Below are 25,706 nucleotides of genomic sequence, written 5' to 3'. Positions count from 1 at the left end.
CGTTTGCACGTGAGAAGTATCAAATTCATGTGTGGTCGTAGTATATTTGGAGTGTGACCATATTAAATAACGTGTTGATAGTTACCTCATAACTTCTGTAGTATTTCCTTTTTTCATTCTTATTTGTCAATAAGTGTTTTTTTCATCACCACTCCCTTTTCCCTTTTGTCCATCGCATCAAAGACTATCGCTGAGGTTGTTATGTGATGCTCCTCTCTGAGCGTGCTCGCTCGCATGGCTTCGATTGGATGGAGAGAGAAACACCATAGCAACAGTCAGCTGATGGATTAAAGCCCTAATTGGGAAGAGAAAGTCACTGTGATTACACACACACACACACACACACACACACACACACACACACACACACACACACACACACACGCACATTCTTGTACAAACGCAAAGACATTTAATAAAAAAGAAACGTGAGCCACAAGACAACTTACTTTCTCTTTCTGTGCAACAATGTTGCCATTTCTGCTAATTCACATACACACACACACACAGACACACACACACAGTCAATCGTCACTCACTCAGCTCCACTGTGGGAATCCAACATGGCCGCTTCTCCCTTGCAGTGTTCCCCATGCCCCTCCATCATCTGTGTTAATCAGCACCGTGTGGAGCCACTCCACATTCATTACTCCTTGATTAATCCATTAATTATGAGAAAACTCTGTTTGATTGTTACTGAACAATATGAGTGTGTGCTTACTATGCATAAGTGCATACGTGTGTGCACTGCTTGTTGTGGCTGTGGGCGCTTACATAAGGTATACTGTTCGGATGTAGATGTTGGCCGCTGCACACATCGGGCTCTCGCAGGTGCGCGTGTGAACTGAATACATTATGAGGTTGGAAAGGATGTGATTTGCAGTGGGCTAATAGAAAGTGGTCATGCGGGCAGACCTAGCTGTGCATTACAAATCACTACGGTTGGCATGCTTGTACCTCAAGGTGACATTCAGCTCTGCGTATTATTAACCCGTTATGTAAGTGCGTTATGTCCGATTTCCCTTTTGTTTTAAAGTCTGAGACAAAAGAGAAAACTGCTGAACCTTTGTGGGACAATGATTTATCCTTTTGCCCTTGACGCTCTTGTAATCAATGTTTTGGATACACGTCACATTTTTGATGGACGTTCATGGGCTTTTCATAACTTTACACATCTTTTGGGGGGGAATGTCCCCTTGAGAATATTCAGTCTTTAATATTCAGCCTTTTGACTAAGAGATAGGCCCATATTGCTTTCCTTGTGTGATAACTCAACCAGCAGTATAATCAGCCTTTCCGTTTTCTGCTGCTCATCTGAGTCTGGGTAGCGGTAGCGGCAGCGGTAGCGGTGGCGGCGGGCAAAGCAAAGTAAACCAGACAACCTGACATCCTTCTCCCCGAGCCACGTCCTCCAGCTGAGGGATCCTGAGGCCTTCCCAGAGAACATAAGATATTCAAAGCAGCATGTCCTGGGTCTGTACTGGGGTCTCCCCAAGTTGGACTTGAGTGATATCATCTAGCCATGAAATATCTCAACCGCGTCAGCTGGCTTTTTGGGAAGATAGAAGAGCAGATATTCCACTCCGAGCCTCTTTAGGATGTCAGGGGGCCTCGCCTCGTCCCCGAGGGAGAGCTCAGACCTCAGACCTCCTACTTGACCTCCTTAAAATATGCGGCAAAACATACAAGGTGGCAATCCACCATTTTCCAGCAGAGTACCTTAGCCTTAAACTTGAATGAATATTAGATTGTGTCTTGTCTGGTCGTGCAGACCATATTGAAAGTAGCAGCAACTAGAAACAGGAATGCTAATAAATTCATACATTGGACAAAGTCTGTCTGCACATCTTTGTTTTTCTATTTCCTGTACTTATTATCTGTCAACTTATCGGTCTCTTTTCTTACTTGTTCTTACTTTTTTCCCCCCCTCTCCATCCGTTTGCTTCACTCTTTCCTTCTCTTCATCTCTTCTCCTACTCTCTGTTTTCCCTCTCTCCTGTCTCCCATTTTTCTCCCTCTCTCGTTCTTTTCTCTCTTCTCTCTTGTGATGGATTATTTTTGGGCTGCCTGGTTAATTTCAGGAGGAAGTCAAGCTCAGTGCCAGAGAAAGTGGAACACGTATAAAGAAACCAAAAGACAAACAGAGACATCAAAAAGCCTCTCGTCTTCTTTCAGCCTTTCAGCAAGACACTACATTAAAGCTCTTTCGCTAATACCTGTGTGTGTGTGTGTGTGTGTGTCCGTGTGTGTGTGTGTGTGTCCGTGTGTGTGTGCGTGCGTGTGTCTTTTGAATGTTTTTTTGTTTGTATCTAAATGTGATTAAATTATCCTCTCCACTCAGTACGTTTTCAAAATTGACATTTTATCACATAATCAAGCATTTATCTGTATTTCGGGAACATTTAGACCCCTTGCCCAAATAAAAGCCTGAATCACACGGCTTGGCAGAGCGGCCTGGTGTCTCTGTGGTTGTGCACCCTCGACAGCTTCAGTCCCAGCATCAGCTAACGTGTCCCTCAACTGCTGTGCGACATGCTCAAGTGTCCTTGAGCAAGCCACTGACACCCCGCCTAATCACTGCAATTTACTTCGGACGGGAGCATCAATTAAACACCTCAAACGATTGAACAGTTTTATCGCCTCTCCAGAATAGAGATTTTTTTTTCTTCTTCCCTCCTTTTGCTTAGTCTACTCGCACCAAAATGGGATGTAAGAAATGTGTCTGTTTAAAAATTCAGCTGTTAGCGAGCCTGATGAATGTCGGTGATCCGGTCAACAGCTCGAGTGGTCTGACAGCCCGAGTGGAGCCGGCAGATTATACTGTATTACAGGCAAAGAGGATGATAGTAGTTATTAATCTAATTGCAGCAAATGGAAAGATGTTGTGTGTTTGTGTCGTATTTAAGATCAGAAAGTGTGTGTATTATCTGTATCAAGTGTCCTTTGAATGTGTGTGCACTGTGTGTGTATGTGTGTGTTTATTATTTATGCTACCTCTGCCTATGGCTCAGTGTGAGTAAGATTTCCGCTGTGCGATGCTCTGACCTAGCTTATTATTGACTCTGTGAGCTTGTGTGTTTGTGTGTGTGTGAGAGTGACACAGCCACAGGTTACACTTTAGATGGTCTCCGTATGTAGGCGGCACATGATCGGCTTAGGGGACTATACGCTGCAGGACACACACACGCACACACACACACACACACGTGCACACACACACACACACACACACACACACACACACACACACACACACAAAGGTGTTAATATCCTCTCGGGCAGCTCTGACTCAAACTGTCTACGCTCTCTCTCTTTAAGTTGGTGACTCACAGAGAGGTAGATTGCCCTCAGGTGTCATGGCGTAAGATGAATAATTCACCCCAAGGACCTCTCACCTCTCCCCGTCTCTCTCTCTTTCTCTCTCTCTTTTTCTCACCTAGACTCCCTATCTCTTAGTATTTTTTAATTAGCCTCTGTGTGTGAGGGAAGAGGCGACATATGTTGCACTGAATCAGAGCTAGAGAGAGAGAGGGAGAGAGAGAGAGAGAGAGAGAGAGAGAGAGAGAGAGAGAGAGAGAGAGAGAGAGAGAGAGAGAGAGAGAGAGAGAGAGAGAGAGAGAGAGAGAGAGAGAGAGAGAGAGAGAGCTCAAAGCAACGGAAAGCATCAAGAGAAACTGAAAATGTCCAAAAATAGATGGACTGCGTAAAGCAGGACGAGATAGTTGGGACAGAAACGCAGGGCGGCCACATGAAGTACGATGTGCGAAGGCGTGCAGGTGGAAGCACGAAGGCAAAGTTTTCAATCTCTCACTTGAACGAGGTCAGCCAGCAGAACCTGGTGACTGGGAGAAACAAAATAAACAATACACATAATTCAATCAAATCAATCTCTCCGTTTCCTCTGTGCCAAGATACAGAGACAGCTACAGAATATTAACAAGTGAGCCAGCAAGTTTTGTTTGGATGGTTGTCAAAGAACACATTTACTGTCGTACCTGGGCAGCAGAGCAGCTGGATGCATTTGGAATTGTTAAGTCCTACTTTATACTTGAGTTTTAGAAGAAAAGAAAAAAAACGCTTACTTGCCTCACAGCACTAAGTCGGCACTCGGCCATGTTTGAACCAGTATTTATTTAGTATCTTCAGTCACTTCATTGAGACTACCATGTTGGAACCCATAAACAGATGAGTATCAGGAAAACAAGTTGATGATGGCTCAACGTTTGTCACGACATAACACAACGTCATCTGGCAACATGCTGCATTTGCCAAAAGTGCACAAGCTCATACTTGTCGTCTCATTTTCCTAACATGCCCTTTTAGACGTATGGATCTGTCACTCAAACTTTAATCCTGTAGGTCTAGTTTGTTGGATCCGCTGCCAAACATTTCTACTAGTCGCACACCTATGCTTTTATTTATTTTTTTAATCCGGTGGGTGCCTGTACACTTTTTTTTTTTTATCTTCGGTAGCCTACAAACATCAAATTTGTACAATGGTAATGTTGTGCAAGGACATTTTACTGGTTATGAAACAGCCTCAATTTAAATGTGTCTATATGACCTACGTGAGTAAGTCAGACCATCAGCTAGAAGATTAGTTTCTTCATAAGAAGTTGGATTCGGTTGGAAATCAGATCAATCATGCAGATTCGACTTTGCCTCGCCAACACCTCCTTGCTGGAGACCCAGAATGCATTGCTGGGCCCGCTAAACGGAAGGGAACACGGTAAAAACAAGACAGAGACTGAGCAAGTCACACTGTCAGGCCCTGCTGCAGTAAAATGAGAGGCTTAAAGAAGGGAATACGCTGCAGAAATCCATCACAAAAGAAAGTTCTCTGAGTAAATAACTTTATTTGTGACTAAAAGTCCAATCATGCACTTATATCAACTTGAATTCATCCCAGAATAGTCTGCAAAGCGCCAAGGCTCATTGTCGTGCCTCACATGAGCAGAGTTGGACACGTTCACACCTGGGAGCTTCTGCTGTGCGTGTTCTGTGGTGTGATAAGCGAATGCACTAAAGTTGGTATTGGCAGCTCATCGGTAGTCTTGACGCGTCCCTTCTAACTCATTGTGAGACATTTGGGATACGAGCATGAGCTAAATGCTTCCATTTTTTAAAAAGTTAAATACCCACAGGGAAGGAATGATGCTGAACAGAGATGACATCTTTTATTCCATCTAACTGACTCATACGTCAGGGTTTTATACCTTCACAGATCACAAGTACAATTGTCCCCCGTTCTTCATTGATCTGCCTGTCTGTTTGGAATGATCCGCTGCACTCATGTTCCAATTTTATGTCCTTAATACATCAATAAAATGTCAAACATGAGAGGAAAGACAAGATAAAAATATCTGCTTGGATGACATCACATGCTATTTCAGTTACTTTGCATTTCACTTAAGCTTTGAAACTACTTGAAAAGCTTGTTCTAACATTTTCTCTTCCTCATTCACTCAAGGATCATATCACATTGGAAGCCTTTTCTTTCAGTCAAACCTTGAATATTAAAAGACACGCACATTACTACAAATCCATCCACACAATCACGTGCGTTGTAGTGGGAAGAGCAGGGGTCGGAAAGAGAAGAAAAAAGGAGTGAGAAACAAATCGTGAGCTTGGGAAAGTGAAAAAAATGACACAAACAGAGATGTTTCATTGTCAGCATCCTTCCGCTCAACATCTCAGTTTTTTCTAAGTGGCTCAGGAAGTTCACCGAGTTCACTTCCTGCTTGGCGAGGTCACATCTTCCCTGTCGTGACATGATTGGGTGAACAGGTAGCACCCTCCTTTACCACCACACACACACACACACACACAGACACACACACTCGCTCACACACAAACTCTTTCTCTATGTCTCTCTCTCTTTCTCTGTCTCTCTCTTTCCTCACCCTTTTTTTTCCGCCAGTGTCCAAAAATACCTTTAAACCCAATTAGTGGAATTAATTTCACTTATAGCAAGTTAATTATTTTGTGATGGATTGAAGAAAGGAGGAGATGAGGAAGAAAGGGAGGCGAAGAGGACAATGAAAAGAGCAGAGGAACCTGAGAGGAGTCCTCAGGGGAGAGCTAAACTTAGTCTCTCTTTACAGTCTCTGTCTCCGTCTCTCCGTCGCTCTTCCGCTTGTTCTTTATCCGATCCGTCTTGTCTCCGTTTCCAACTGTCTTTCATCCTCTCTTCATTTTGCTTTTCTTTAGCTCTCTCTCTCTCTTCCATGCTTATTTGCTGTCACAGTCCATTTTTGCGAGTCACCCTGAAAGACCAAACAAATTATCAACAACGGAGCTAATTATTTATTGCTTGTTCATGACACTTTAAGAGTGCCCTTACAAGAGGGGCAGCCGGCAGTTTAACTGCAGAAGAAAGGGCAGCGTTTTATTAATTTAAATAATACAGCTTTAAAACACTCTTTAAAGCTGTAGAATTATGCTTTCTTTTTTTCTTTTTTTTAAAGCTAAACTCAAGATATGGTTTGGTAATGCAATGGGTCTCTTTTGAGGAGGTCTTTTTTTAGGGCTATTTTTAGAAAAAGTTATTTTGCATTTTTTTACACACAACCTTTCAGAAAACTTCTTATACAAAAAACATTTGTCTTAATGTAAGTAATCAACTGGGGAAGTTTCATGGAGAAATCTATTTGTTCAATTTTTTTTTTTTACCTAAATCACTTGTCGTGTTTTCAAAAATGTATGAAACTCTACAATACGTTTCTCCAGTAATAATGAGTAAACAATGTCTTTCAATAATGCCTGTTTTTGCATGTTTAATCATGACATTTCTGAAAACTTTCTATCCACCAACTACAAATAATGCAATGCAACAATAACTGTTTGCATGTGGCATCCATTTCCTATGGATCATCATTGGGTCATCGTTCATGTGAGGAGAGGATGCTGAGGTTTAGATGTCAGAGGCTACAGTGGGTGTTGTGGTTTAAAGTGCTGTGTGTTATTACATAATTATGTTGACCACACTGACACACACACACACACACACACACACACACACACACACACACACACACACACACACACACACACACACACAAACTAACACATAACGTCTTTGATTTTCTTTCCCTGTCCCTGTCTCAACCTTCCTTAAAAGCCTTGGAGTAATTCCCAAACTTTTCTGGCGATAAGCCCTTCGATCGGCTCACTATTGTGCAGCAGACGAGACCGGTGCAGGGTTGACCTCTGTGTGCGCCGCATCCACTGCTTTACGATCCTGTCAGGATGATGCTGAGCAAGCTTATGCCTTCTACTAAAACACAGTCGATGTACTAAAGCCTTCGCACAAGACGAGACACAGCAGATAAATGCAGCGCACACAGAGGTCAAACCAATCTAACGGTGTATTCATGAAACATATTGTTTTCTTGAATGTAGAGGCCATTATCCTGTAAAAAAAAAACATACTTCTGCAATAATTTAGTCTTTGCTATTGACTATACAGCAGCCTCTACACTTGTATGTGCTTTTGTACTCAAGTGAAGAATTGCTGTCAACAGATTGTATCTGCAACTGGAGTTCTCTTCTTTTTTTTCTCTTCAAGCCATTAGGATCCACAGTAGTTTGTGGTTTTCCCTGATTTCCCCTCTCCCTCCCCCATCCCACAGGCAGTCTGGGAACACTTCCAGTTCAAAATGCCACATGGCTTCCCAGTATTCCCCATTTTTCCGACTGGAAGTGTCAAATTCCAATGGAAACGGTGCTTCGTCATACCAATACCGCTTTAGTTTAAGAATGCCTCTGGGAAATGCTTTAGCACATGCATGTGTGTGTTTTATCAATTTCCCCAATGCATGCCAAGTAGAAAGAGAGAAAGAACACAAAAGCAGAGAATAGTGTAAACTTTAAACACACACATGCCTCCATACAAAGTGATGAAAGCGTGGTGTGAGATGGCTGAGCTGATGGCTCTGCAGTCTAAATGTTTACAGTGAGACCCTTTGGTTATGGAAGAAAGAATGCAGAAAAGAAAGAAGTCTTTTCGTGGCCAGCTATCTAATAGCTTAATGACTCAGAAGTACTGGCAGTCATGAGGTACAATTGTTCTGTGTGTGTGTGTGTGTGTGTGTAAGTGTGTGTTACAGTTACAAGACTTGCACATGAGCGGTAAATGAGAAGTCATTTGCTGTTTATTGAAACATAGAACGACTGAGCCACGCACACATACGCACACATACACAACTCATGCTGACACATTGTGGTTTTCCTCTCAAGTTTCAGAATATCATGGCGATGTTTTAAAACAGGGATACACATGCAACTTCAGCCAGACGGTATTTTGCCCTGGGTTCCAACTTTGTGTTTAGAGGGCTCCAAAGAGACTATATTCATATTAAGATAATCTGCATAAAAGTGGACTACTCGATTGCCTCCTTGAAAGGCGTAGATCCCCTGCGCTCTGTGTGGATGTGAGACTGTGGTATGCGGTGATGTGGTCTGTAGAGAAGTGAGTAATCTTTTACCGCTCAAAGAGTTGTACGTGTGTTTTTCATTTATCTTTGGTATTTCATAGTTTGAAAAAGCAACGCTTACAGTAAATGACAGACCTCATATGGAGCAGTAAACACATCACAGGACCTTCAATAGTTCATTATATTTTCAAATTGTTTCTCCACCACTAGATGACTGCAGGTTTGAGCTGGTGGTTTGACGTATTGTTGTGAGACAATAAGTTGTTTATCTTCTTGTTGTTGTTTTTTATTTTGGCGCAATCTGCAGTTGGAAACTGGATCACTAGTGGTCAGTGTTTGTGTCTCATATTTTCAAAACTGGGACTTTAATTTCTCAGAATATCCTATTAAGAACCACTAGGGATCCATACAAGTGTAGTATAGCTTATCTTATCATAAAAGAAAAACGGCAAAATTATAATAAATGCTAATGCACTTAATTGCTTTTTTGCCCAGAGTTAGATGAGAAGATCTTTACCAGTCGCATATCTGTACGGAAAATATAAAGCTACACAGCTAGAAGACAACGGGCTTAGCTTAGCATTAAGACTGTTAACAGGCCGCTAACTTGTGGTCCTTACTGGTTGCCTATAAACCCCAGGATGACAAAACCGTTTTACCTTTCGACAGAGCCAGCTGTTTCCCTCGATGCTAAGTTAACAGCAGCTACCTTTAGCTTAATTTTAACATATAGACATGAGAGGGGTATCATTATTCTTATATTACCCTCAAAAAAGAAAGCACATAAACGTACTCCCTAAAACTATCAAATATGTGTGTGTGTGTGAGTCTGTCTGTCTGAGTGTGTGTGTGTGTGTGTGTGTGTGTGTGTGTGTGTGTGTGTGTGTGTGTGTGTGTGTGTGTGTATGTGTGGGCATGTGGTCCTAGACATCATGTGCTTAAGGCAAGGTGACGATGTAAAGTGCAAATAAAAAAAACAGCAAACGTGATCTAAACTAAACATTTGGATTGTACTGTGGAAGGGGTCAGTTCGGTTTGGCTGATGTCATTTTTACGTGTGACACGAGAAAGAAAAAAAAAAAGAGAAAGTAAAACGATGAGAGAGAGCATCAGAGAAAGTGTGAAAAATGGAAAGTTAGATGTGCGACGAAAGAAAGATGATGCTACTGGAGCGCTTGAGGATGACTCATCCATAAGCTACTGATGCTTCACAGACACACACACACACAGCAGTACCGACAAATACACACAGAATCGTGAATCCTCAGACACACACACACACACACACACACACACACACACACGGTACACACAACTATTTTGTCAAACGCTTGAACACATAGGCAAACACACATTCATGCAAACACACGTACACCAGTCACCCATTAGTCTGATACTGATTCACGGAGACATGCATGTTGGTTCAGCAGCTTGTTTCTAATGAGCCAAAATGGCCGCTGCCGCGCCGCAGTTTCCAGGCCAGTGCAGGGAACGGCCCTTGGGGCCGAGGAACTGGGCGAGAGCAGGAATCAGAAGGGCTGGATTTAAATGGAGCTCATTAGCTCATGGTAGCCATGAGAGGTCCCTGCACACTGAGGGGAAACACACACACACACACACACACACACACACACACACACAGACATGGCTGCAAACACAGATGGATTGCGCACATACATTGTAAATTTGTCAAAGTACATTTGACTCAAAATGAAAAAAACTTACTCTGAATATTTGCTCCTACTCTGGCTACGCCTTGTAATTACGCTCCAAAATGATGAAATGTTACTTCTTTAGAGAAACATAATAGGAACACTTGTCCTATAGAATATATATACTTGTCCTATACAAACGTCAGTGCTCCCCAGTTATTTTACAAGAGACTCGAGGTAGAAAGACATGTGACATGCGAGAGCAGGACAGAAAGAGGAAGAGGGTGTGAAAAATCTCTGGAAACCGATAAAAAGGGTGAGTGAGGTTTGGTTGGATGGGACGACTGGCAAGGTGGCGAGCACTGCAGATGGCAGAGAGACTCGCATGTGCGATTCTATGTGTGCGTACGTGTGTGTGTGTGTTTTTGTGTGTGTGTGTGTGTGTGATTTTTGCCAGTCGTACCCCCTTCCCTGCCATCCCTGCTTGTCCACCCACTCAACATATGTCCTCTCCTCTCCTGTCTTTCCTCCTCATCCCTAATCCTTCCAAATCGTCGTATATTCTGTTGTGTCATTTCTACCAGTTTTCTGTGTGAGTATAAATGTGGGTGGTATGCGAGTTTGTGTCGCAGAGTGCCCTTTGTGCTCCAAATTCAGTGCTCTCTGATGTATTTATATCCATAAACACACACACACACATGCCGGTTTCACTCTCCAGCCAAACTCTCATCAAAGGGGTGTTTGATTTCTTCTTCTGTTGCCCAGGCCCCACACGTCCCAGTAGGGTGGGGGGTATAAAGACCAGGGAGGGGCTGAGCTGTAAAAACTCAGCACCCGTTGAGCCTCAGAGCTATAAATCAGCAAAAAAACAAACAAACATGTGAGACGCTTTGTATTTGTCAGTCAAACATTTTGCTAATCTTTGTTGAGTAATTTCACAGGAGATTTGTCACGTGACGGCACTACTTTGTCAGCATTTGTGGAAATGCACAACAGTCACTGGTGAAATGCATCTTATGTAGAGGAAAAAGCACCATGTATATTTTTTTGAAGAAACATCCTTTTCGTACTACATTTGTTACATTTTTGGATTGGATTTAAAATGATTGTAGATGATGATCCCTCTACAACTCTACCATAATAATCAGCATACACAACCAACTAAATTGCACATTCACGTCTTAAAATGTGACTATTTGCCTTGATGTATTGTGTATGAGACAGCGCTTTTGAGGCCCATATTCATATATGTTTATACCTTTTTTGCAGTCATTTACATTATCCGCTCAGCTGCCACTCCATGTTCAGTGACAGTGTGTCTTTGTCAGTCAGATACTGTGTACTTCATTTGATGGGTCAGTGTTGAAGTTGTACAAACTTTATGTCGTTCTAACATTAAAAGGTCACGTAAAACATTCACAGATTGAAAAGCAGCAAACTACAATATCGATAAAACAAGTCATGGTGTGTAACCTCTAGATAACCTACACCCAAATGTATTAATACATCCTTAAAATAAATCCTAAATCCCAGAACAAACAATTAGTAAGTTAAAGGTTTAAGTAAGAAAGATGAAAGAGAAAGATCAAAGAATTTAACTAGGATTGTTATGTATTTGATTAGTAATATTCCCAATAGTAATTATCATCTTCAGAAACATCCACTATTTGATGTTTGAGAGTCAAAGACTACGATCATATTGTCAACTTGTTCCTTTTAAAAAGCCTTTTTCAGATGTTTTTATTATTATTATACCAGACTGTCTATTGCACAACTTACATTCAAAAAAAAAAGTGCTTGGTAACACCCCTGCTCTCATGGCCCCACATCTCCTGGAGGGGGAGGTGCAGGGTGGGTACGGCCTGAGTCATAAACCAAGCGCTCCCTCTGAGACTGTGGCGATGCCAGACTGTCGAGCTAAACTTCGAGAGCACATTCATTAGCGTTTTATTGCTTTGTAGTCTCGCCAATTAATCACAGGCGTGCTCACGGATGTGCACACACTTTTTTTTACGGTCGCAAACACAACAAGACATGTATTGTGTGTCGTCTTTGCTTTGTAACGCACAAAGATATTACCACACGTGGCCTTCATTTCATTGCTCCCTCATGTGTTGTACGTCAGACCACAACTTGTCTCTGGGCCCGTATATCTGCTCCTCTGAGAACAATTACACACACACACACACACACACACACACAGACACACACATACAATGTATCTAACCTCCAGTGAGGACAGTATCGACTCAACAGTAAAACGGCGTCACCTTGACTCCCCTCTTCTCTGCTCGTGAAGGTTTTATAGAAGGATTCTTAATAGTGGTTAATTGCCTTTTCATTTATAGTTTCAGGGCCATCTGTATTTATGACGAATCTGCTGCTAATCTTGAGTGTTTCAGGAGAAATTTGATAGCGTCTTCTTAATGACTTTAATAGCGGGACATTACGTTATTAAACATTTTACAACACTTGTGATGTCCGGCCTTTATCTGTTTTCCTTAATGAACTTCACAATTCAAGCTCTATGCTCAGTTTTAGTAAAGTCTTTAACTCTTCTTAAGAGCTTTTAGATCACGTAAACACTTTTTTTTTTATACTTTTCAATGTAACAATGCTACCTTCAAATACAATCCTGTTTTAAAATCACATTTGTTTTGCAATAAAAATAATTGAATGTGTATTTTTTCCCCCCGTTTCGACATAATTAGCTGATTTTACTGAGACAAGGCTTATTTATATAGCAGACTATACTACAAGTTCAGTCAGGGCCTTCAGGCAGAGCGGTAGCGACTGTATCATGACGGCAGTAATACAGCAATAGTATTAACAATAGTATTGTGGCTGGAATATAACTTCACACATAAAAAACACAGAAGAACATAATGTTTTGAGTATAACCTGGGAGCTAACGGCTAATCTGATGGCCCGGCATCTGAACTGACCTCAACAATTTTGAAGGTTCTGTCCTCAGCGAAGGCGTAACAAAATGCAAGTCATTTAAAAAAGGAACGTGCACCATGTGAGGAGAATGTGAGACAAGAGATTTTGTTATTTGGGATTTTCTGGTTTAGGTCATGCGTATCCAGCTAAAGGGCACAGACTCAATACTGCGAACTGAGCACTGAATCAGATGAGCTTCTGATAAAGGACAGCTCTCGTAAGATGTGAGCTGAGGTCATGATAGTGCTTCTTAAAGTAAAGTTTATTCCTTAATGCTTTCATCAGTGTTTGACATCCTTTTATATTATGCTTTGTGATATTTGTGATGTTAGAAATTGTCCAAAACTGCAGTGAGGCGACAACCTATGCATTCTCTTTCAAAACTGTGGGTATGCACAAACTGCACAATGATAGTTGCTTAAGGTCCAAACAAAATGTATAATTCACTGAAAATGTGTTGTTGTGATGTGATGTTTGGAACTTCAAAAGGTAATTGTGTAGTTCTGGTTGATTGCTTGCTCCTCCGTCCGAGCAGTTTCATTAAAATATTACATGTCTGATACGTTTTGTGTTCCAGCTGTGATTTGTGTAGAGCAGCGGTGCGGTTTTGTTAGCAGAGAAAACACAAGTATTACAAGGACAAAACATCCTGCTGGAAGTTTGTTTCTCACAAAAACTCAATGTTTACACTTTCATCAAATCTAGGCTATGGTTGATAATGGTATAACTCTGTTGAGATGGTTTATTATTTGAGTAATGCTAAACGGGTGGCTGTGTAAGTCTCGTCCATAGGCCTGTTAAAGTTCATCAGTCTGACCTCCTGCTTCCCAAACCAGCTCACTGAATTCATAAACACTTTGTTTGTACATGTAGAGCCGTGTGAGACTGTGACACATAATCAAACACAGCTGTATAAAAACATTAAAATAGTAGTGATGTTGTGGAATATTTTCTTGTTGCCCAACGAGCACAAAATCTAGATTTTTGACTTGTTTTGGTCTCGCTAACAAAAAGCTTCCCATAGAGCTATTAAAATAAAATAAAAAGAAACACCCCGGTTTTGCGCATCAAAGCATATTAATGTTTGAATATTCCCCAAATAAATATGAATCTCCCTTTGAAACAGCATTTTAAACACTTGCCATTTAATTTTGCCATCTGCCAACAGTTAAGGCAGCCAAACATGTTAAATGAAGTCAGTATGTCTGACATCATAACATGCTGACATAAAACATATTACACAGTGAAACATGCTGTCAGTTTAGTTTGTGGCATCCAGAAGCATATGTGGCCGTGGCTGCTGCATGTCTGTAATTAATGTTTTACATTACATTAGAATGCAAAGAACAACTTATATTTCAGCAGGGATCAAAGCATCAGCATCAGAAACATCGGGGGTCTTTTCTTGCAAGTGAGGCTATAATAAAAATCATCAAAGGCTCTGCCCAAACTTAACACATTGTACTCTTACTCTGGGTTAAATGTTTCTTCTTTTTATCCAGGGAAAGTTTAGCTTGAAGAATGTTTACTCCATTTTTTTTCAATGCTCTGCTTCACATTAATGCAGCCCCACACTATGCCCTCCCTCCTGGCAGCTGCCCAGTACAACCAGCGTCTCCCACTGATGGCTGCTGGATGGTCCCATTGGAGCAAATGAGGGTTTACATTCCTTGCACAGGGGCAGAGGGGGGAGTGTTAGTCGATCACTTTGCTCATGCATATTTTCCTCTTTTGTTGTTGCATTCTTAAAGTGTGACAAGCCATGGCCTTTTACACTCCACTTTAACCTCTCGTCGGCCCTGCAGCAGCTGTTCTAGTTTGTGAAAACATGCTTTGCTCGTTTTTACAGTCTTTTTTAAAGAGTGAGGTCGGTCGGTCTTGCTGGCACGCTTGGCAACAACTGTAAACTCGCCAACAGAGACGTAAAAGCAAAGAAACAACCTAAAAAGTGTTGCTGTTTCCTTCAATTTTGATTCTTGTCGTCCACTTTAAGGGATACAACAGGGAAGCACGACCCATTTACGACAAAATGTGCTCTGTATGAATTATAACAGAAAGGATTTTGGACATGATTCGTCTGTGTTTTAGCATGACCAAAGTAACTGAGAATATGCTGCGCTTTAGTTCTTTTAAGGTTGGATCCTGTGCAGGTCACACACCTACTGTAGATTCAGAGGAACACTTCCTTATAAAAGGCTCTATAAAAAGCATTTTTGTTTCTTATCCGGTCGTTAGATGACCTCAATTTTTAGTTGTTAAAAAAGGACGCTGGTGGCTACGTTCAGCCAAGTGTCTTTGCCATGGTAACCTATCCACAGTAAAAGTTTATTTAAAGTGCACTCAACAGGAACGCCAGGATCATCCAGAGAAACTGGCAGATCGGAAAGGTCTCAGGCTCAATTTTCCATATTTTACCGTCAAGGGGTATGTTTTTACAAGATGACTTGAGGAAATGAGCGATTGAATGTGCAAATGATGGTTTGGTTTGCTGCCAAAACGGCAGTGTTAGCAGCCAAAGCAGACATCTATCAGCGTTTGAATGCTGGCTGGTGATATTTTTGAAATCCTGGCTGTAGAATCGATACAAATGGCACAATGCAACAATCCAGAAATATCAAAATCAAAAGTGCCAATATCTTTTGTTTAGAGGTTACATTTGTCCATATGAATTATTGTAGAACGGACAAAGGAGACAGAACACCGCTAAGTGGGAAATATTGTTGACTTGTCAATGCCTTCACATGTGCACATGTCTGGAACACGAAGCATTTAACAGGTGTGATAGTAAGATGAAAATATTATATTTTAATCTGCACATTTTCAAAATGATACATGTAATCTACTCGGTGCAGTGCTATTCAATCTTTTAGACAGTCAGATAGTCTCAAGAAAGCTGGGAGTCCCACCATGTGTTTGTTACTAACTTTGATTGTCTAAATCCTGCACCTTATTGCGTTGCCCTGTGTAAAATTAAAACAGTACATGTATGGAGGCTACACCCCACATATGTATTCCAGACACTGTTTGATTCTGCACCACACAGGTGTGCGGCTCAGTTGGTCTTGTCTTGTAATGTCCTTGCCAAGGTTAGGAGTTCCATTCAGTGGGACTACACATCCAGAAAATATATGCAATCACTTCACCGGGAGGCACTTTGCATGAACACTTTGTTTGGATGAAATATGCTATACATTATAGGAGCCCGTTGGGCCCTTTACTGATCGAAAGGGCAGATGTGGAGAGGGAGAGCGAAAAGTGCAAGGAGACAAAGACAGACAGAGACAGAATGGAAAGGATTGAATGGAGAATATGGCAAAATGAAAGCATTTAAAATGGATTAACAAACAATGCATGTCCCTTCTGTCCGTCTCAAACAAACACTGTAGGTCAGCTTGTTTCCCCAAAGTCTGGGGAATCAAGGAAAATAAACTGATGATGGCCTCCGTGTCCCACAGCCTTCATGGCTCAGGGTGCCCTCATGATGCAGAAACAGAAGCCTTTCATGCTATTTCAATCACAGCAAATTGGATAAAGGTGACAGCTAAATGGCTAATGGAGATCATGAGCATTAGACGTAAGAAACAACGCAAAGAGAGAGACAGGTAGAGAGACGGTTCGTATCTGGGTTACTCTGGCCTCACATCTCTCCACTGCAGATGAATATTAATAAGGAGTTATTAATATCTGCTGCCTGCACTGTGTGTGAATATGTGTCTATGCAAGGTCGGCATGGAGGCGCAGCGTGAACAAGTCTTCCTCCTCCTCGTGCTTCTCCTCCTTCTCCTCGTCCACACAACCTGTGTACCACGTTTGGCTCTTCTGTCCTCCTCCTCATGCTCCCTTTGACTTTTTCTTTTTTTCTCTCCACAAGTTCTTTGTTTTTCTCGTCTTCTTTTATTTTGCCTCCGCTCTCATTTGCTTCTCCCCCGCATTCGTTCCTCTTGTCTTTCACAGCTCCTTGTGTTTCAAGGAAGGATGCTGATGCCGACGCTGGCACTGGTTTCGTCATGAATCAAAACAGAGTGACTTAATTTATGGCTATTTGTCAGCTATTTGATACATTCCTTCTATTAGTAGTATCTAAAGGTGATTATGTATTATGTCTCAGTGATTTTTTTTCCCACTAAAGTAATGACTGTAGTATTGGAACAGCAACAAGGGTATCAGCATTGCTTCAGTCCTCTTTTAATGCAGTGGGTTATACTCAATATATGTCAAGAAGAGAATCTTTGATCTTCAGCTGTTTGCAATAGTGGGTTTGAAGATTTGAAGTGTACTCAACTGTTGCATGCATGTGTTTATGTTTGGTCTGGGTTAAAAAATAATCTACATAACAGAAACCCCTCCTCTTTCTACAATCAGACCAAGCAAATGAGTAGCATAGAAACACAAAGGTTCAAGGAGAAAAGGTTGGAACAAGACAGTTCCAGGGATTTGAAAACAGATTACTTGACCTCAACCATCGAGGTAATCATACACTGTATGTTTCAGATTATATCAAACTTCAAAATTGAATTTCAGAATCACATTCAGATGTTGTTTTCGTCTAAGGCAAAGAAATAAACAAATGACATGTCGGAAAAAATTAAAACCTTGTTGGATTTGGGTCAGATCCTTCAAGGAGCCTGGCAAGAGGGTGGTCGGACTTGCATCCTGAAGTATTAAACAGCTTAAAACCATGCAGTCTTGTCTTTGGCTCAAAGTTAGCCCTCTGAGGACGTACAGTACCATAAAGTCATTGTTACAGCAATTGTCACTTGAATAGGGATGAATGACAATTAGCTACTTTAAACAGTCGCTGTGAGCGACGCTGATTCATTTCCTGAAGCTCCAGCATTTCGAGTGAAAAAAACTGTCATTGAGAGGATTTCTTTGACATGAGGTTGATGAACCTTCTGCTAGCAACAAAGGTTTTGTTTATAATTTGACACACTGGGTGGTTTTGGGGTTTGTGGGTAACTTTGATGCACTTTTCATTTGTGTAATAAACCGCCTTGATTTTGTAGCGTTGCTTTTTTCAGGAAGTAACGTATACATCACCTCACAACAACACATCCACGTAATAGAGTCCCGTTTTGTGTACCATATTCTTCAAAGACCTGCACCTCCCTGACCTCCTGGAAGTAGGAAAACAACAACCAATCAGTGCTTCAGAAATATGATTCATAGCTTGAGGGTTTGGCTGAGCTGTAATAAACTAGAAAGTCCAGATGACAGTGAGCAATGATGCTGTGGAATACGGAGCCCCAGTGCATGATCTATACACACATATTCCCTTGACATGTTTCTGTAGTATCTATCTTATATGTGGAGGATGGTGCACACACTTCCTTGTTTCCCCCTCCACTTTAATTTCCACCTCAAATAGTATGTTGCAATTTAATGAATAAATCCATATATGATAGCTTTCTTTTAACCAACGCTACGAGCAATGAAAAGTGCAATAACAGCGGAAAAAAAGAAAGTGTACCTTGAGCTATTTTGCTGTTAGGATGACCTTATTTATAACAAAACAAGTTAATGTGCCATGGTATCACATATTTTTGTTGACAGGGCAAAATAGGATAAACAACCTCAGTTGTAACAGGCAGAGGTGTGATTCCCGCTGTGTGGTATTCAGATAAATGAGACGCACTTTATTTTCAATGTGCAGAAAACGAGCAGGAGTTTCCTCTGACAACAGGCTGTGCTTTTGTCTATGAAGAGTAAATATCCTGTACAGTATGACATGGTTTCAGTTGTCATGTTTGTTTACCTCTTTGGGACGATCCCAAGCATGCGATTTACTGCTTCACGTGTTTTCCTTGTAAATTGCACGCTCGTCCTGTTCACGCTGTGTGCATTGTGTGTGTGTGTGTGTGTGTGTGTGTGTGTGTGTGCACACTTCTCTGACAGCGCATACTGTAACTGTCTATTGGGTGGGTCATAGATCAATGGGGAGCAGATGTGTGTGTGTGTCTTGTCATTAAAGGGGAGCAGGTGTATATATATATGTTTGTGTGTGGTGTGAGCGTTTGTGTGCATGTATCTGTGTGTGTGTGTGTGTATGTGTGCATGTGCGCGCGTCGCGGGGAGCAGGTGCGTCTGTGTGGTGTGCCCACTCGGCCGGATAATAGGCACATATGGACAAAGCGAGAGAGAAACGAATGAGAGACACCCACACATATGCAGACGCACACACGGGGTATGTAGCTGACAAAATGCATGCACATGTACACAACTGATACAGACAAGCCTTTCACACTGCTTCTGGATCTGCGCATACATTGTAATTGAGTGGATGACACATAAATTTGATAAAACTAGTGTAAGGCTTACAACCGGTATTTACAAGGACAATGATGAGGGTGAAGCATGATGGGATGTCAAACGAGCGCTGCAACACATGGAAGCAGTGGCAATCATTTTTATGCAAAATAATGGAACTGGAGTTCAGCTCCATTATGCTGTTTTATGTGTATTATTCCAGTTTAAGTCAGAGTCTGAAAGCCGTCGTAATGAAGCAACAGTTTTGTGTGTCAGACGTGGCGATGGACGAGCTGCTTCTTTCCGGCTAAATAGATGTTAGGGAATAAGAGAGAGAATAATTGTCAGCTATTTGAAAATGACAGAGAGGAAAGTGATGGGGAAAAGAGTGAGAAGCAGCGAAGCAAGAGAGCTCGAGAAAAATGGGGAGATGAAGAGGCGTAGATTGATGAAGGAAAAGAGGAAGGGTGCGCGGCTGAAAATGAACTTGTCCGCTGCTGGAGCGCCAATGGAGGGAGTGACGGCTATAGAGTAGAGAGGAAAAGGGGAAGAAGCGAAGGGGTAAATATATGGGTATATAGGGTTGAGGAAGGGAAAGATGTAGAGAAGAGAAGACGATGGGAGGGACAGGTGGATGAAGAGTTTCACAAAGATGAAGAGGAAGAAGAGGGGAGGACGAGGGAGAAGAGGTACAGTAGCAGAAGGAGGACATCTTTCAAAAATAACGTATCAGCTGGGATGGCGTTTGTGTGTGTGTGTATGTGTGTGTGTGAATGGATCAGTGTGTGTGAATCAGTATGTGGGATCCAAACGCCCAGGAAAAAAAAGGACCATTGGTCAGGTCCAATTTTCTGGACCTCAATAGGATTTTTTTCTTTTTTTAATAATTTTGAATGAGAGCTGCCGCAAAGTGTGGGCCCTTAGTGTGTGTGTGTGTGTGTGTGTGTGTGTGGGCCCTTAGTGTGTGTGGCTGCCTGCGTGCATCCCCTATTAATTAGCGTCCGATCAGGTGTCATCATCAGTTAATTGACTGATAATTACATCATCAACTTCAACCCAACTAGATCCTGTTGGGATGAGCGAAGGAGAAGGAAAAGCAGACGGAGGGAGAGAGAGATTGGGAAATGAGGCGAGAGAAAAGGAGAGAAGGAGAAGGGCACGCAGAGGAGATGATGTGAGGGACTGATTTGGGGTGGGATAATCTGATTGGTCCCCTTTGCTGTCCGTTATCTGGTCGAGCCAATTAACAGGAACAGAGTGAAAAAGGACCTAAGCAGTGCGGAATTTGTTTAAAAAAATCCTTTGGTGATGAATTAGTAGTTTAAACTGGAACCAATAAAAAATAGGACAACTTGTAGCATACTCTTAGTGTGTCTTTGTGTGTGTGTGTGTGTGTGTGTGTGTGTGTGTGTGTATGTGTGTGCATGAGTACCGATGACATTTTACGGCAGAGTTGCTTGGAGTTGGAGTGATAGCATCTGTCCCCACTCTTTATCATTAAGTAGATAACAGCTCCACTGACTTGAGTTTGTATCACAGCTCATTACAGTCTGCAGTTCACTTCACACTGAAGTTCGGCTCAATTAGGTTCACTTCACGTTAGGTCGGAGTGAATGCGCCCACTGTCTTTACAGCACACGGATCATTTGTTTGACAAAAAAATCAGCTCAGGAACCCGGACTTGAGTTGGTTGTCTGAAGGTAATATGTTAAGTTGGCTCTTTAAAGAGGACATTTTCTGCCTTGATAAGATTCATAGAAAATTAAAGAAAAACTAAGATGGCGAACACTGTATCCATTATAATGAGACCTTGTTGTTATGGAAATTGAATGGTCTGACATTTTCTAATTTCCACTGTATATTCTTGGTTGTTGTCGCTCCGGGTCTTGTAAGCCCGTACCTGCACCATAGAGTGGTGCAGCATACACAAATAAACAACTCAATCAATCAGTATGGATTAATGCCTGAAGTCTCATAACACATGTCGCTCCGTCAGGGATTATTGTCATACCCATCACGTGCATACATTTCGCCCTAACAGGTGCAACGAAGTGAAAAGGAGAGCCTTTTTTTCCGAGAAGACACAGGTGTAAATAATGAAATTAATGATGGCTGAATTCTATTTCGCGGGAATTCTGCCTGCTGGCTCACTGGGACATTTGAATAGAACAGAGCCGTCATTAATGTTATACATAACGTGCACATCATAAAGCTCTATACTGGGTGTATACAAAGATCTGCAAAATTAATTACAATGAACCTTTTACTGGGCTAGTATAGCCAGTGAGTGCTTTGATAACAGTATTATGTATTTATACAGTACTATGAGACCAATATGTAGAGCTAATAGCATTGATTGAAGTAGGGCTACAACCATTAGCTGAAGTGCTGTAAGAGCCACTGATTGACTGAAGCGCCGCGGAAACCTTTGTCTGTCGTAACACCATTGACTGCATCAATGTTAATACTACAAGAGTGAATTAGTGTTAAATATTCTTGCCTGCAAAGTCATATGATGGATGGATAAATTATTGTATTAATTCCTGTCACTCGTGGTTAAGCACCCGGGCCCTCCTTCCTCATTGTCCCTCTTTCCCTCTCTATGTTGTTACATTTAAATCCTCCCCCCTTGTTTCCTCCACTTTTTCCTTGTCTGGATTTGTTTCTCCCTTCTTTCTCCCCCCTTGGGTCTCTCCATCCTTTTAACATACCTCCAATCCACTTCGCTCTCTCCGTCTTTCCGTCTCGCTCATCCTCTTTCCTTTTCGTTTTCCCTCCCTTCTCCGCCCTGTCCCCTTCAGTCAGAATCATATTTCCTGCAGGTTGCCATTTCCCCTCTGCAGAATAGAAGAATAAATGCGCTGCTAATGGAATTACAGTCACTCACATCATCACACAGTCTATCATACAACACACACACACACACACACACACACACACACACACACACACACACACACACACACACACACACACACACACACACACACACACACACACACACACTCAACATGACTGTGCAGGACAGACACACAGAGAGACATGCGGTCAGACAGACAGATTAGTGAGCTCAGTATTATTAAAGTTTTACTCTGCTCTAATCCTCTCTCTCTCTCACACACACACACACACGCACACACAAAACACACACACTTTCTCTCAGTGGGGTACAGCCTTTGAGAGGGGCAGGCAGTGTGAGATAAACTGATCACGCAGGAGTACAATATGCCGAAAGTGATTATGTGTGTGTCTGTGTGTGTGTGTCTGTGTGTGTTTGTGTGAGATAGTGAGCGAAAGAGAGAGATGATGATGTGCAACAGCAGTCAGGAAGCAGATATTAACTCACACTGGAGTCGATGGTGGAAAGAAAGAGGAAGATATTTTCCAGCATTTAGAGAATCTTCTGGGACAATTTCGGAGACCGACGTATAAGAAAGGTTTGCTTTGGACTTCTTCAAGGTATTCTGCCTTTGAAATCACAGAAACACTCTAAAATAAATCACAGAGTTGAGAGGAAATTGGGAAAATATATTTCCATCCAAGTAATGAGAATGCTCCAAATTAAAACCGCAGTGGTCTTTCCCATAAGGCACAGCTGCATCTGACACCAAGTGACTTCACCACTGATGAATGTAAAGAACACCTCCTTGGGCATGTGTGCTGTATTCAAAGCACACTGCTCTTAAATATCTGCAGACATATCTGGTGTTGTTCTTTAGTCAATGCATTTGTCTGAAGACTGCCTTTAGGGTGTTCCATTTTTTATTTTAGCTAATAAAAATGATAACGTTCATTTATGTAGCTCTTTTCAAAACAAATATTACGATGTGCTTGGCATAGAACGAAGAAGAAAAAACAAAACTGGTAGTAAAACCAGGGAACCGCAATATGAATGAAACAAATTACATGAAATTATGAAAAGGGGAGTGTATGATCAAACATTAAGAATCAGGTAGGCTATTAAACAAAAAAGAAAATGATTGTATATTCGATGAAAATGATTTCCAGGTAGGTCAAGGTGTCCTTCTGGTCACATGACATGAGCAGCAGGCTCTTTTCTGTCTGGCTGCACACGTGGGCAGCTGCTAGAGGAGCCAGCCCTGAAGGTACCCTCAATGTAATCAATATGAAGAGTGACATTATATAATGTATCATCTTTCACTATTGTAAGTGATTGGACTGTTGTTTTAGAGTTATGAATCCCTCTAAAGGTTGTTTCTGGCCTTGTTGGATGGAAAATATGTCCAATGCTAGGCTAGTTCCACAGGTCCATGATGGTGATGTAGTTAAAATCTGAAATTAGTTAAACTGCACAAGTTAAATTACATTTGAAAAGCTGCACATGAATACATCGGTAACAATAATTCAATTATTCATATAATGGATTTGATAAGTTATTCTACTTCATTAAAGGCATTTTTACTGAAAGGCAGAGGTGTAAATAATGCAAATAAGGATGAGCAGCTTTAGTCTTAAGGTTCTCTTATTGTGCGTGCTCACTTCTGGTTTTCATGGCATTATTAATGTTTATGTATAACACCGGTGCTTTTACTAGAATAAGTCACAGTGTGTGCTGTGGACACAGCTTCTTATTAAAGTACAGTTTGCTTATTATAAACATAGTTTTATTACAGTGACAGTTTGAATGCAGCACTGTTACTTGTAATAAAGTTTATCAATATAGAGGCAGTTAGTAGAGTTAGATGCAGAAGATGCAATGCATGGGTGTGCAGTGGGGAATCAATTATTAATGCAATTTCTTTTTGAGTAATTTGTGTAGCAATGCAATATTTTAAATGAGTAATTATAAAGGAGATTTTTATTTTACAAACATTTTCAGTAACTCACCAAGCAGAGAAGTACATACACTATTTGGACAGTTTCTTTGACCAACAATATTGTGTCTCTGAAGGAACACAGCCCGTTAAAAGATATTTTACAGGGAGAAGTGAGCAAATGAGGTCAGAGGTCACAGGCTTGTTAAACTGTGTAACGTTAGAAACATATGCTGAACCACTTAGTTGCCGAGCGAGTGTATTTCTTGCTTGGATCACAACATTACTTGAGAGATGATACATTTCACAGTATAGCCAACTTCATGTTACTGGCAACACACAGCATGTGAAGGTAGACACGTCTGGGATGTGTGTGTGTGTGTGTGTGTGTGTGTGTGTGTGTGTGTGTGTGTGTGTGTATGTGACACTCTTACAACTCCTGAGGATCTGACTTAGTACACCCTCAGGCCTGTGAGTTCATACGTAAAACGTATGAGAGGAATGTGATTTCAGCAGATATTGCACCCTGTAATCGTACTAAGCATACCGGATAAGTCTCTCTCGCCTCTCGTTTACATCTGCACATCTCTTCTTACTTTTTCCTTCTCTCTCTCCTTATCTCTGTTGTGACAGCTTAGGTTGGATTCACTTTACAGGGGGTTCTTAAAGTTTCCCTCTTTTTTTTCTTCCCAAAAGTAGCTTTGCATACAGGGTTTGAGACTTTGACATTGGGGATTACGTTTGTTCAAATATGACTGAAATCATTATATTGATAATACTGTAAACGTAGTACTGTTTCAGCCAAGATTCACGCCAGGAACACACCAAGCAGGACGCTTCCATGCAATGTCAGTAGAAAGAGCTCAGCGAGCTGCGGACGGTTTATTCTGTGGTTGAAATGAGGACAAATTGGGGATAATAAGCAAATTGTGGCCAGAGAATACTTCAAACCTTAAAGAGGCCCGTGACTCCTGGCTGTGACATGATAACCTTTTGTTTTGAACGATTCCCTCCTTCCAGAAACATATAAAAACACAATTATTGTGGCGATGCGCACTTCCACGATGCTTGGAGTGTTTCCAGTAAAAGGTTACACTGTATGCAACATTTTTTTATTGTGTATTCTGATGGAATTAGTGTCTTGGATTTCTTATTTAAAGAAATGTACCACCGTCTCCTCACTGCAACTCAGTTCTTCTCTGTTCTCAGGAACATTTAAAATGTCCTATGTGTTTAGAAGATTAGTTTTATGTCATGTAACAATTGTAACCATAACACAAATATACATTGTCTTAAATCTGAAAAGGACACATGTTTTCACAGAGCTATATGGTGTAAGCATTTGTGGAATCCTTGTTCAGATGTCAGAGGGAAGGAGGGGCTGAGAGGATATTATAACGGTCTTTAATCTGGCTAAGCATACGGTATGGATAATCCGCTCTCTCTTACTTACAATGTCCTACAGTTTGTCTGGGTGACACAAGTATGTAATCTCACTGAGATTATTGAAATTCTGTCTCTCATTTGTCTCTAAAATTCCTCTTTTCTCTTTTCCACTACCACCATCCATACATTTTAGTAGCCAGTTGAGACCAGCCAGTAGTTGCTGGTCTGATGAGTGGTGTTGAGCGTGTGAATCGCTGCCTGGCCGTGTT

The 25,706-nt window shown here is 41.4% G+C and overlaps 1 protein-coding gene across 5 annotated transcripts in view; it reads left to right on the top strand.

Annotated features, from left to right (window-relative positions):
* The window catches only part of cacna1c (calcium channel, voltage-dependent, L type, alpha 1C subunit), a 174,273-nt gene that overhangs the window by 19,884 nt on the left and 128,683 nt on the right, over positions 1–25,706 (top strand). The gene's annotated exons all lie outside the window — the stretch shown is intronic.

Source organism: Clinocottus analis, unplaced genomic scaffold (assembly GCF_023055335.1).
Source record: "Clinocottus analis isolate CAN_PGR_092001 unplaced genomic scaffold, fCliAna1.0.p SCAF_20, whole genome shotgun sequence".
Classification (NCBI taxonomy): Eukaryota; Metazoa; Chordata; class Actinopteri; order Perciformes; family Cottidae; genus Clinocottus; species Clinocottus analis.
The sequence above is the reverse complement of the archived record's forward strand: the minus strand, read 5'-3'. Positions and strand labels throughout refer to the sequence as shown.